This window comes from Triturus cristatus, chromosome 3_1 (assembly GCF_964204655.1).
Source record: "Triturus cristatus chromosome 3_1, aTriCri1.1, whole genome shotgun sequence".
NCBI classification, from domain to species: domain Eukaryota; kingdom Metazoa; phylum Chordata; class Amphibia; order Caudata; family Salamandridae; genus Triturus; species Triturus cristatus.
In genome coordinates this window covers 295,012,082-295,026,041 of record NC_140583.1, presented here as the reverse complement: position 1 = coordinate 295,026,041, position 13,960 = coordinate 295,012,082, and positions in this window count along the sequence as shown.

Genomic DNA, 13,960 nt, shown 5'->3' with positions numbered 1-13,960 from the left:
ACTGTTGTTAATGCACTTACAGAAGAGATCTGTGAGGAATCTGCAGATCCTACTTTTGAATCATCATAAAAGAGCTCAGGTTTTTAATGTACCATTGGCAGAGCTGGGTGCATGGCTGGACTGGGACAGGAGATTGGTCCGTGCACCAAAATAAAAGGGGGAACCAAAGCGCTAAAAGAGTGGCCCAAGTTTGCAAATCAGGGCAGTTTTGTACTGGTAAAAACACACTGTATAAGTGTTTTGCGATGTGTGGGAGACTGCATGCATTTGTGATTGCTGCAGGCAATGTTTGTGATAATATAAGGGAAATGAGTAGTAAAAAGCTGACTCACTAGAACATAGAACAGGCCAACAAACAGCCAGACAAGCAGGAGCGGCCATTAATTTGAGCAGGTGGGGGACGGGCGGGCCCACACACGCACACACATATATACATTCACCCATTTACATGCACTCTCACTCACAACCACCATTCACAAGTGCCTACACAGGCACACACCCACTCAAACCAGCACACAGTAATACACATACATTTACACATACACACAAATGCACTAAACATTAAAAACATAACGTACTGGGTTGCAGCGGTCATCTTGGGTGATGGCTGGGAAGCCCCTGAGGTTCCTAGAAGGCTGGGACTGGCGCCTCCTCTCATACGCTGACTTTAGGTTAGCCGGTGAGAGGAGGCAGCAGTGGCAGCTGGCAGGGAACGGGGTGGCAGGGCAGGGGTACGGGGAACAAAATAATAAAAATTAAAAAAACACTTACCTTTTCACGCCTGCTGTCTCTCCTCAGCTTCGGTCCCTTCTCAAGGCCACCTTCTCCTCAGCTTGCAAAAAATACAATGATAATAATGAGGTTATTAACTTTTCATTTTTCCTGCTCTGAGAGCAGTGGGGCAACGCTCCTCCACCTTAGCGGAGGAGGCAGCTGTCCATTGGTTGTGGGATGGGATCAGTGCGATTTGCTGAGCCCACCCCACTCTGTGATGAAGTGTCCCTGATTGACACTCGGCCCTGTGCACTTCAGGGTTTAAAACGGAAGCACCCATGTCTGAGGCTATCAGTGATGCGCCCCCTCTTCATGAGGCGGAGGACATGAGGTCACTTTGCAGGGCTTTGGAGGTGATTCCCAGAGGGCTGTGAAATCCTCAGCCCAACAGAGTTCAGCTCAGGCAGGAAGGCCCCTGCAAATTTAGCGCTTGTATAATACCTAGCTACCTGACCTGAACATAAAAGGCATCTGCCAGGCTGACTTTTGTTCAGCTGACAGCTTCTCTTTATGTCTTCAAAAAGCTGGGGGGCCTGGGCCACTCCGCCCATAAGGGCAGGCCGAGTCATCAGTAAATTGGCCCACACACCGACCTGTCAGGCCAGTCATGTAGCCAACAACCCTAAATGTCCCGCACGAGGAGTGGTGTGCAGGAAATGTAGCTAGAAAGGGTATTTTGCCAAAGTATGTAGGGAATTGGTGAACAAAATGTATACATAATGAAAAATGAGGAAGTAGAGAGAGAAACATTATTTTCCAAATTAACACAATGAGTATGAATTCCAAATCTATATATCCCATACGTGACATAAACATAGATGCTGTCACAATCAATATTTTCACCAATTCTTGTTCCTCAAATATGGTAAGTGGTGAGTAACATTTAAAGGGGAGTTTACCCAACAGTAAGCCAAAGGGTTAGAAATAAGATCCCACACCTTTGGTGGGTATTTTGATAATGCACACCATATTCAAAAATAGAACTGCTTTAACAAACATATACATTTCTAAACAAGGATCTAATCTTCAAGGTTAGAAACACCAAAAGAATTTAGGGATCAAACTTGGTCCAAATGCTGTTGAGCAATTTTTTCCAGTCAACAGATCTGTCACAGGAATGGAAGTATGTGAGGAATTCCCAGAAGTATTCGATGAAAAGCTGGGTTTGCTTAAGGACTTTCTCCATAAAATCAAATTGAAACCTAATACCATTCCAGTAGTGCATAAGGCGCAACTAATCCTGTTACTAATGAGAGAACCCCTTGATAAAGAATGTGACTCACTAGAACCACAGGTGGTCATTGAAAAGATTGAATGCTCGTTGTAGTTGGCCAGGCAACAGTATACATTTATATATGGACCTCAAAGATTCTAAGCATATGGAGTGACAGGCACCCTTTACCTAAAATCACTGAAATATTGAGCCTCTTCCTTGATTACACATTTTTGTGTGACTTGGATCTTTCCTTTGCCTATCACTAGGTAGCCCTCTATCCTAATTCTAAATCTCTCACGCCTTTCATAACACAATTTGGAGCATGACAGTCCCGCAGGATACCTTATGGGTAGGCATCCGCAACAGCTTTTTCCACTAAGTGATGCAACATATACTACAATTTATACAAAATGTCCTGTGTTTCCAGGACAACATTTTAATCCATGGAAGTTCAGAAGCCAAGCACAATTCCACTCATAGGGAAGTTACTTAAAAATGCGGGATTCATTATAAAAATGAAGAAGTGTAAATTAGGGATCAAATCAGTTGAATACATGGGGCATACCATTTCAGAGAATGGCATGAAACCTTAGTGGACTAGTAGCACCATTTCCTATGAGTAAAGAAGAACTAAAATTATTTCTGGGCCTAGTGGTATTTATATTCAAGTGCACGAAAAGTTTTGCTGACCTAAGTCTTCCAACTTCGGCAATGTTATTGACCCTGCCCAATACCCTTCTGCAAGTACGTCCGAGTGCAGTTCAGTGATATTGTCATCCTACCCTCAATTCTCACCGGAACAGGTTTTGAGACTTCTCCACACTACGAAGCTCGGTTCACCATCAAACCCATGTCCACATAGAATAATCCATCTGGCCCCAGAGACTATAGCCATCTACCTCACCGATATTTTCAATCTTATTTTTAGGACTGATTAATTTCCTACAAAATTGGGGAAAAGGCCTCTATTCTCCTCTCACTGAGAAATACCAATTTAGACACTATTGCCCCATCTCTCTCCTTCCCATCCCTGCAAAAATAATAGAAAAGGAACCATCTTTTGGATCCTACCCAGTATGGCTTCAGGTAAGAGCACAGTACTGAGCTGGCTCTGATTGCAGACGCTGAAGAATTCAGATACATGGTCGACCAGGAAGGGAATGCCGCACTAATACTGTTAGACCTCTAACATTCGACTCGGTCAACCAGAGTCTTTTGATTGACCGTCTTCATTGTTACGTGTTAGAGGGCTGGCTCTGTCATATCTAAAATCTTTACTGCTCGAACGAGAGCAATTCGTCGAGCTTGACAAATTTACCTTCTTTCCTGCTACCCTGAGGTGTACCCTGAGGCTCTTCACTTGGTCCTACTATTTTAATCTATATGTTACCTCTTTGGCCTGCCTTTTTACATCATTGACTTTTCAATGGTATCTTACGCTGATGACACTCAGATCATCGTCTCAGTGACCACTAACATACATGATACGGCAACCAGATTCCCAGACTGCATGCAGCAAGTCAGCAGGTGGATGCTTGAGAATTGCCTAAAACTGAACTCGGGTAAAACCAAGGTCCTCCTGCTCGGTAAGAATACATCCTCTGGTCACCTAGTTGGTGGCCACAAGAATTAGGTGTGCTTGCTGCACCCGCCACAAAAGCTAAAAACCTGGGAATCATTTTTGATACCACTCTATCTTTCAAGAACCAGATTAGTGCCACCACTTCCTCCACCTTCCTGACTCTAAAATTGCTTAGGAAAGTGTTTCCATTTATTCTTCATGAGGTCCAAAAACAGGCACCTCCACCCTTGTGCTGTCTAAATTAGATTATTGCAATGCTTTGTTTGCTAATCTTCAGAAAGGACTGTGTAAACTACAGATCCTCCAGAACGCCTCAGTCCAGCTGTTAGTATGGATCCCGGGACACCAGTATGCCAAACAGGCACTTTTTTTGCTTCACTAGCTTCCCATAAGGAAGCGGGTTGATTTTAAAGGTTTGTTCATCGCCTTTTGGGCCTTACATGACTCTGAACACGAGTATCTAAGACACAGGTTCCATTGGTATGCACCCCCAACCCCCGCCAGAGCTCTTCACTCCTCTACAACGGACCTCGTAGTGGTACCTAGGTTTCAGGGCGGCAGAAGTATCATCATTACTATGTCTAAACTGTGAATTTCACTGCATTTCCATCTAAAAAAAACTCTTCAGAACTGCTCCAGTTTAGGAAGGCTCTTAAAACTTGCCATTTTAATCAATAAGACCTTATTCTTTCCTCCTCATGGACCAGTTTCTTTTCCTTCTTTTGCCAACTCTCCTCCAATGTGGATATCAGCGCCTAATCGCCCTCAGGCATTAGTTTGCGCTTTACCAATATAAAATCAAATCAGACCACGTGCCCCCTTAAGGGTCCTACTTAAAAATGTATTTCTTTTGACTGGACCAATTAATGTCAAGAAACCTTCCCTAAGATCAAAGAGGCAATTATTAATGCCCCTATTATAGGAAAAGTTGACTCAAATTCAAGACTTTGTTAACCACTGTTGGTGGTAACAGAGGCCTAGGTGCTAATTGATCTCATATTGTTGATGGAAAGGAAAGACTAGTAGCCTGTGCTTTAAGAAAACTTAAAGATGCAGAGTTAAATTACTCAACTATAGAAAAAGAGGTTTTGGCATGCTATTGGGCAATCAATAATTTTAAGTTCTATCTGTGGGATTTGCCTTTCACACTGAGGACAGATCATAAACCATTGGTTTCTATTTTCACCACCAAAGGCATTGAGAAAACCACTCCACGCATCTCTAAGTGGATATTAACCGTTTAAGGTTAGGACTTCAGAATAGAATCTGTTCCCTGGGCAAAGAAGTATGCTGCTAACTGATTATCCCACATGCCTTTGGATGGTTGTGTACAAGTCATGAGTTTGCCTGAAGAATCTGTTCTTGCTAGTTACATCCCTGCTATGATTAAGGATGAATGGGAATGACGTGTGAAGAATTACAAAACATTAACATTAGTCAAACATAAAATATTGATGAGTGGCCTGATAAATGCAAGGATTTACCTGCAAATCTCTAACCATTTTAATTTTTTTTTTTTTAAATCTTTTTATTAAACATTTTAACATTTATGTACAAGGCACAGTGCACTATTTCAAAAGAGAAGCGTAACAGCAGTGAGAAATTCCATCTACAATAAATGCGAGAAGGGCAAAAAATTTCATTCATTGATTACCATAAACAATATCCCCCACTCTAACGAAACACTATCTGTACAACTTCTAGTCAGCAGAAAAGATATATGAACACATATTACCAGACCCATTCGGTTCGTTAAACTAAATTAGAGATTCCCTTCCTTCCATCGAGTGATGGGATCCCAGATTACCCTGCCCAATTTCCTCCCATTTTTACCTTTCCTAGCGTATATCTCTTTCTCCAGATGATACATCGAGAGCAGTTTAGCAAGCCATTGATGAAATGTAGGCGGGAGAGGATCTAGCCATACAGAGGCTAAGCACAATCTAAGGACTGCTACCGCTACAAACAAGAATTCCCCCCCTGACTGCATCCCTCCTTCCTCCTCATTTATGCCTAATAGAATAATTGCGGGAGTTAAGGAGAAATAATTTATTCCTAGTACAGTCTTTATGAAATTCCCAATATCCTTCTTCAACGAGTATAAATGGGGGCATGTGGCAAATACATGTTCTAAATCTGCCTCATCACTTCCACATCTATAACAATTTGTTCCTACAGTTCCTCCCCACTGAGCTAATTTAGCTGGGGTGTAGTACAGATGATACAACGTTTTATAATGCTGAGCCTGCAATGATGCAGAACACAGAAGTCTATGCCCCTTTTCCAGGGATAACTCAAAACAATCCTGACTAACACTTAGACTATCCTTCCACTTATCACTCCATTTCGCGAAATCATCCTGCTTCCCTTTCGTTAATTCAGAATAAAATCGTTTAATCGTACACTCTTTCCCTATTCGTATCAATTCCATTACCGAGTCTCTACCAAACCCCAGAGATCCGCCCACTTTACTCATCAAGAAACTCCTAATTTGCAAGAACTTAAAGAAGTGATTGTTGTGCAAATTGTACCTATTCTGGATTTCTAAAAATTGGCAGACACTTGAGTCCCCCAGAACGTCCCCAATGCTCTTGTCTCCCTTACCTACCCACTCTGTAAACACCGAGTCCGCGAAAATCTCTTCTGGGATATTAGGGTTATCTGTGAATCTAGTGTAGCGGTTATACCTCCCCAGGCCTGCCCTTTTCCTAAATGCTTTCCAGACTGCATATGCTGCCATAAGAGTCTTGAATTTTGTTCGCTTGTAATAGCTGGCCTCCGTGAATTTTAGAAACACATTTTCTACCTCCATACCCAAAACCAGTCCAAATATTGCAACCGTGCCTAGATCGCTACCTCCTTCAGCCTCCGCATCCCCTACCAACCCTAACATATTTTGAAACGTTGCAGCCCAATAATACAGTCTTAAATCGGGCACTGCCCACCCTCCCCTTTCCTTTGGCAATGTCATGAATCTTAGTGCCCTTCGTGTCTTCCCTTTTCCCCAAATAAATCTATTAAGCATGTGTTCTATCTTTTTGAACCACCTAGCATCAAACAGCAAGGGGATTGCCCTAAATAAATATAAAAATTTAGGGAGAATTAACATTTTAATTATATTTGTCCTCCCCACTAAACTCAAATGCAAATTCTCCAATCTGTCCAGGTCTTTTTCTACTTTTTTCATTAATGGGGCAATATTCCTTTCCACTAAAGAATCCAAATCAGCCGATATAGAGACTCCTAAATATGTTCCTGAGCGAATAACTCGGTTATCAGTACAGATAGCAAATCTGTTTTTAATTATTTGAGTCTTTCCCATGTTTAACCTATACCCCGAGATATACCCAAATTTTGTGGCCTCAATTTCGATTTGATTAATGGACTCCGTTGGTGTTGGTGTGACCACTGCGACATCGTCAGCATAGGCTAAAACTTTACACTGCCCAGTTAGAGTAGGGAGAGCCCTAACCAAACCACATGCCTCAATTCGCCGTATAAATGGATCCATGTAGATGGCAAACAGCAGTGGTGAGCAAGGACACCCCTGCCTTGTTCCGCGACCTATTTGAAATTGCCTCGTACACCCTGCGTTAACCCGAACGGAGGCAACAGGATTCAGATACAATGCCTTAATTGATTTGATAAATCCCTGCTTTACACCGGACCTTTCCAATGCCCCCCATAGATAGCCCCAGGAGACCCGATCGAACGCTTTTTCCGCATCCAGTAGCATAACAGCCATCGGGTCTCCTGTAACTTCCGTCGCGTCAAATAGAGTAATCACTTTACGAATATGATGAGTTGTCCCCCTTCCTGGAATGAAACCATGTTGCATTCTGCTCACAGTGTTAGCAATCACTCCTGCTAGTCTTGTTGCCAATGCCTTAGAAAATACTTTGGCATCGGAGTTCATTAAAGTGATTGGTCTATAAGACCCAGGCTCCACCGGAGGTTTCCCTTTTTTAAGTATTAACACAATCACCGCACCCCCCCACGATGCAGGGATTGAGGATCCTGCTTGCGCCTGCTGCATTAGATTTGTTATAACCTCCTTCAGTGCCCCCCAGAAAACCCGATAAAATTCAACCGGGATTTGATCCGGTCCTGCTGCCTTGCCCGCCGGCAAATTCCAAACTGCCTCTTTTATTTCTTCTAATTGCAATGTCCCCTCCAAACACTCCGAGTCCTCCTCTTCCAATGCTACCCCAGGTATCCCTTCAAAATACTCATTCAAAGCCCGTTTATCAAGATCCCCCAGATCATCAGTGTATAGCCTCTCATAAAAGCTCCTGAATACATCTCTAATTTCCTCCGAGTCCGTATGTAGCCCGCCCGCTGTATCCCTTATCTCCCTTATTATTCCCGCAGACTCTTGCTGTCTTGCCCGAACAGCAAGGTGTCTACCTACGGCTTCACTACACTCATAACACTTCTCCCTTTTTGACGTGAACAATTCTGCCGCTTTAATAGCCACATCCCTTTCAGCCTCCCCTTTAACCTTGAGTAGCTCATTCCATGCATTGTCAATTTGGATACCATTCAAAAGACAACTTTCTAGTTCTGCCTCCGCCTCGATCACTTTTCCCCTTGCCTCCTCGCCCCTAAAACGTTCTTGCTTCTGTTTATAGGAGCTGAAGCTCATTGTCTCGCCCCGGATTCCTGCCTTAAAGGCATCCCAAACCACCCCCTCTGCCACACTACCTCTATTAATCAGGAAGAAATCTTTGATCCACTTAGTCATGTGTCCTACATAACCCTCATCTTTTAACAGCCCCCTTTCAAACGTCCAATTAGTACGCTGTCTCTCATTTGTTTTACTTAAAATTGTGAGTATTAATGGGTTATGATCGCTAAATATCCTTGGTAATTTACCTATCTGTACATTCGAGACATCAGAGCTAGGGACCAAAAAATAATCTAACCTGACACACACTTGATGTGGGGCTGAATAATATGTGTACCCCTTGTCAGCCATCCGTTTAGTCCCCCAGACATCTATTAGGGCATTATTTACAATTAAGTTTTCCAATGCCCGGCTCACTCTTTTCTTCCTTCCTTTATATTTACCAAAGGAGCCTTGCCCTAGCCCATCTGACCCGTTAATATTGAAATCCCCTGCTATAATAACTCTAGGGGCCCAGGTAGCCATTTCTACATCTAAGAATTGAAAGATTTCCGGATCATCTTCCGTGGACCCATATACAGATATAAGCGTGGTCCATACCCCATCCAAGAGACACTCTACCATAGCCCACCGCCCCCACTGATCCTGCGCTTTCTTCCTTACCGCAGTATTCCTATTCCTAGCAAGGATAGCTACCCCTCTCTTCTTCACCCCCTGTTTGGAGCTCACTAATAAGTAAAATCCCAGCTGATTCAACAGGTACACCTGTGTGTCCATTATATGTGTCTCCTGCATGAAAACCAGATCAACATTCATTTGCATTAAGGCAATGGAAATTCTCATTCTTTTTTGTGCATCATTTAGCCCACACACGTTCCACGTTACACACCTAAAACCCATGAGGACCCAGGGATATCATTACTCGCATCCTTTCTCCTTCCTTTCTCCTTCCTCGAATTATCTTTTTTGGTTTCTGACCCTCCCCCCCTAGATTAGCCTCCCTCTGTATGCATATACTCGCCGTTTTCCAGTTACTTGAACCTGCTGACAGCTTTCTTACCCTCTCCTTATATCCTCCTTGCCTGTTTTGCCTCTTTTGCCTCTTTAACCCTACCTGTTCTATGCACACCGTGCCTTGTACCCCCCCAAGTGCCCCAACCCACTCTCCCCTCCCCCCCCCCCCCCTTACTGGCAAATAGGTCGATCCCGACCTAAGTGTGACAGCCGGTCCTCCAGGGAAGCACCCCCAACCTGCCCACGCATCTTAAGCCTTCAAATCACTGATGTGATAATCCCACTTTTTGTAGTCAAATCTATCTCTCCTCTTTTCATTTCATTTCATTTCATTTCTTTTTACTCTTAACATCTTTTTTCTTTTTTCCCCCCTTTTTTGGGGATATTGCTATGTCACTAGGGATGACACTATGTCAGGCGTTCTGTGTTCCTGATAGCTGCAACTCGATCACTTTGCCTGTTTTGGTCCCTTTCTCCCCTTCGCCCCTTCTCTTCCTTCAAGAAAGTTAAATATTCCTGTGCCACAATTTCTGAGAAGAACACCCTGGTCTGTCCGTTAATGATAACTTTAAGACGTGATGGGAACATTAAATACGCTTCACACCCAATGTTCTGGAACGGTGTAATAAGTTGCCTCATTTGCCATCTTCTCTCAACTGTTTTGTGGCAAAAATCTGGGCGGGCAAAGAAGGACATATCTTTATATGTTCGTTTCTTCATTGGTTTGGCTTTCATGATTATCTCCTCCCTCAGTAAGTAGCTCCCCACATAGACTAAAATGGCTCTAGATTTGGCTCCTGAAATATTCTTCCTCTGAACCAGCGGGAATCTATGTGCGCGCTGCACCTCCTTATCCCAATCCCAGTTGTCCATCTCCGGGAACGCACCTTTCAACAACTCCACCACAAAAGCCCGCATGTCTCCCTCTTCCCTCCCTTCCTCCACACCAAGAATTCTTATATTATTACGCCTCTGCCAATTCTCAAGATCTTCGAGCTTCCAGAGGACATCCAGTGCTGTTTTCTCCTGCTTTTGTCTAAACTCTTGCAGCGTCACCACCTCCTCCTCCACTTTGCCAGTTCTCTCTTCAACTTCCTCAAGTCTGCTAGATACTTCTTCATATAGCTTATCGACCTTGCGGAGCGAGGTCTGAATTTTTTTATTCGCATGTTTTGCCCTTTTGCTCTCCAAGCGAGCCTCTCCCTGGATCTGTTTCAGAGTTGTGAGTAACAACTCAAACTTATTCGTGTGCCCCTCCATTTGACCAGTAGGTTGCCCTCCGGCTTTTTCCTGGATTGGGTGTAGCTGTTTTCCGCCTGAGGCACCCCCCAAGATCGATTGTGAGGTAGCTGACGCCTCCCACACTAACCTCTTTGCAATATCTCCTTGTGGTGGATACCCCATTTTGTTTGTTCTCCTTCGCGGCCCCCCCCCCTTGGTCTGCTGGGATTTACCTTTGACTTCACTGCGTGAATCTTCCTTGAAGCAGTATTTTTGCCCACCATCGCCTCTGACATCTCTGAGGCCTCTGAGTCTAACTCCTCTGAGTAGCTCTCCACCGAGAAATCCGTAGATGAACCAGTACTGGAGCCTGTGTCCTCTAGCCCCCCATCCTTTTCATCAACTCCTGTGTAAAAGCAATCGTCGCTCGGTGAGCCCGTAGATCTCAACTGAGTATCTCTAATACCTCTGTTTCCAGCATGGGTGTCTCTTGTGGATTTACTCCTTACGACTAATGCGCCACCAATTGCTGACTGTGACTGGTTAGTCACACAGTCCCAGTTGATTAAATTATCATGAATTGTAGAACTACTCACAGCTTGAACATCTTTCTGTGTAGTGGCAATGGCGCCGCTACTCCCACCGTTTTTACCGCCATCCTCCTTCCTTTGCTTCTCATGGGAGTTAAGCGATGCATCTTGATTCTTAGGAGTTGACCCATTCTCTTCATAGCCAGAGCCAAGGGACTGATTATTTATTGTAGCAAGCGCACCATCCTTCTAACCCTCCGTCTCCGTCTCCTTTTTCCTTCCTGCGCTCCCAGCTATTTGCCTGTCACCCCGCCTGGGGCTACCCTCCAGCAAATTTATTTCCACCTCCGAAGTTTTTGTTGCAGCCAACAAATCAGCCTCACCGAGCGATTCTCCTATTCCCCTGACATCCGCTGCTGCTGTTGGTGTCGGTGCCGGTGTTTGAATCTCCGCAAAGTCTGACTGCGCGCTGACAGCTTGCGCGTCAATCACGTCACCCCCGCCTGCTCCTCCTATAAGAGGAGTGATGTCGACTAGCTCTGTAACTTCTGTTGAGGCCAGTAACGGAGCAGCTGCTGCTGCTGGCACCGGCATCCCTTCCACAGCTTTCATCTCCGCAGGCGCTGCTGGGGCCTCCAATTGAGCCGCCGTCATCCCCAGAGTTACCGCCAGCGTCTCTCCCGTAGCTTCTCCCTCTGCAAGTCCGTCAACAGGTGCAGTTACCAAAATTAACTCCGGGTGAACCAAGGTAAAAGATTCATATAATGTCGATTGCCGAAAGGAGCTATCTTTCTGCCTCTCGCCACTTGTAACTCTGTTGGATGCTCCTTTTCCAGGCAGCACCTTCCTCCTACTGTGTTCGACCTCTCGATCCTGTCTTCGCCTCTCGCTTGCAGCCAAGCGCTCCTCCTCACGCAGTCTAGCAGCCTCTTTTCGTGCCTGTCCCTTCCGGTGATTTTTGGCTCTTAGGTTTGCGGCTGGTATATCAGAGTCGCTCCCCGGCACCTCTTGTCTTCCTGCGACCTCCTTCACTGCCCTCTGTATTTTCGGGGCCATGTCACGACTGTCACGACTGAGGTCACTTCTGCCCCTTGGGTGATATTCTGAGACACAGTTGACCACCAGCTTTATCAACGCCGTCAGCTTGCTCCGTGCAGTCCGCTTCTTACCCAATCTCTTAATCAGCCATGATGCAAAGATGTTTGGCTCCCAGAGCATCTCTTCTCTTCAATGCCCTCTCGGTTTCTTTGACCCAATTCACTCCCCCTTACTCTCCAAACTTTCCAATTGAGATTCCATCACATCAGTGTATCCCAATAAAAAATTATCGGGAGCAGGTCTAGGGGCTGCTGCTTCCTACGGATAGTCGGCGGCCATCTTGCCTCCTCCTCTAACCATTTTAAAATGTGAGGGATTAATTGTCTATCATAGGTAACTTCGTTTTTAAATCTGACAAAATTGTACCACCTGAAGGTATGTGAGATCGTATTGTTGATATTGCCCATGAAGGTTATTTGGGTAGCAGCATGAGTAACTACAAAATCAGGGCAGAATAGTGGTTCCCAAACATGGATTTCACAGTAGACAACAAAGTGAGTGACTTATTCGAATGCAGTTCTAGGGACAAGGCCCAGATCATCTCTAAGGCCTCTCGTCTGTAGAAATACCTTCCAAACCATTGAATAATCATGGTTTTGAAATTATGGGGCCCATTAGTGTATCCAAGGTAATAAACACATATATGTTTGTGATGGTGGACTACCATTCCCATTGGGTTACCACCACTTCTATAAATAATATCAATACCGCTAACCTTTTGGAATTTCTGTCCGATACATTCTCTAGCGAAGGAGTACCAGACACTATAGTCACTGACAATTGTGTTCAGTTTGCCTGGGACGTGATGACACAGTTTTTAAAGAGACTGTCCATATTAATTTCCAAACTCGTCTTCATCGCACCAAAGCCAATGGTCATGTTGAAAGAGTTACCAAATGCTAAAGGAAGCTAGTTAATTAGAATATACAGTTGGTGATTCAGCAGACAAAGCTGTAAGGGAGATGTTGTTTTCATATCACACGACACCTAATGCTGTTTCTGCTCACTGAAGATAAGGGAACCTGGTTCTAGTGTGGGTTGACAGAGGTGAAGTTATTATAAGGTGAAATAGCACCAAAACAGATACAAAAGATGGTGTGACAACAAGTGGGGAGCTGAACACTGTGATTGACAACTGGGGTAATTGTTAGTCAAAAATAAGCCTACTACCTCACAAAACAAATGTATGTCTTTCTCCGAACCTGTAAGAATTAAATGCATTAAATGCAAAGTGGTAATTTTGGAGGATGGATGTACATGGAGTAAGGAGAGAATATCCAGGTGCCGTGTGTCTCTGATTCCTAAAGTTGGAGGCCAACCACCTAATAGCAATGAATCAACTGCAGTTACCACTGGTAGGTGTGCTTGAGCGTAACATCTACCTACATGGCAAACAGACTATAAATGGTACTGATATCTACTTCTTTTTTATTTTTACCTCTTACATTACTCTGTATTCCTTGGGTAAGGAGATGTGTTGTAACTTGTTCTGTAGCTGGTATGTTCTCTATCCTTGTTTCTCTTCCTCTCCTCCTTCTTGGAGTATTCTATGCCAGGGAGCCCATTTAGAATATTGTCTTGTAGCTCAAATAGAATATTGGAGTGGGTGATTTTCTGATGGAAGTTGGAGGGTGCTGAGCATAGATTAGAGGCACATTGTTTTTATTAATAAACTCACTTTTTATTGACTTGCGTCTGAGTGAATTACTTCAGTGACACCAATTACTAACTGGCAGAAATAATTAACTTTGTATTGTTTGTTATATTAGTGGTCATTAGTGGGATAATTAACTGGTAAACCTAACAGTGTAAAGCTTGTGACAGTAAACACTTTCTTATCTTGAGTTAACTCTACGTCAGCTTGTAAAAAAACATACAGATTGAACTTTTGAGTGCTT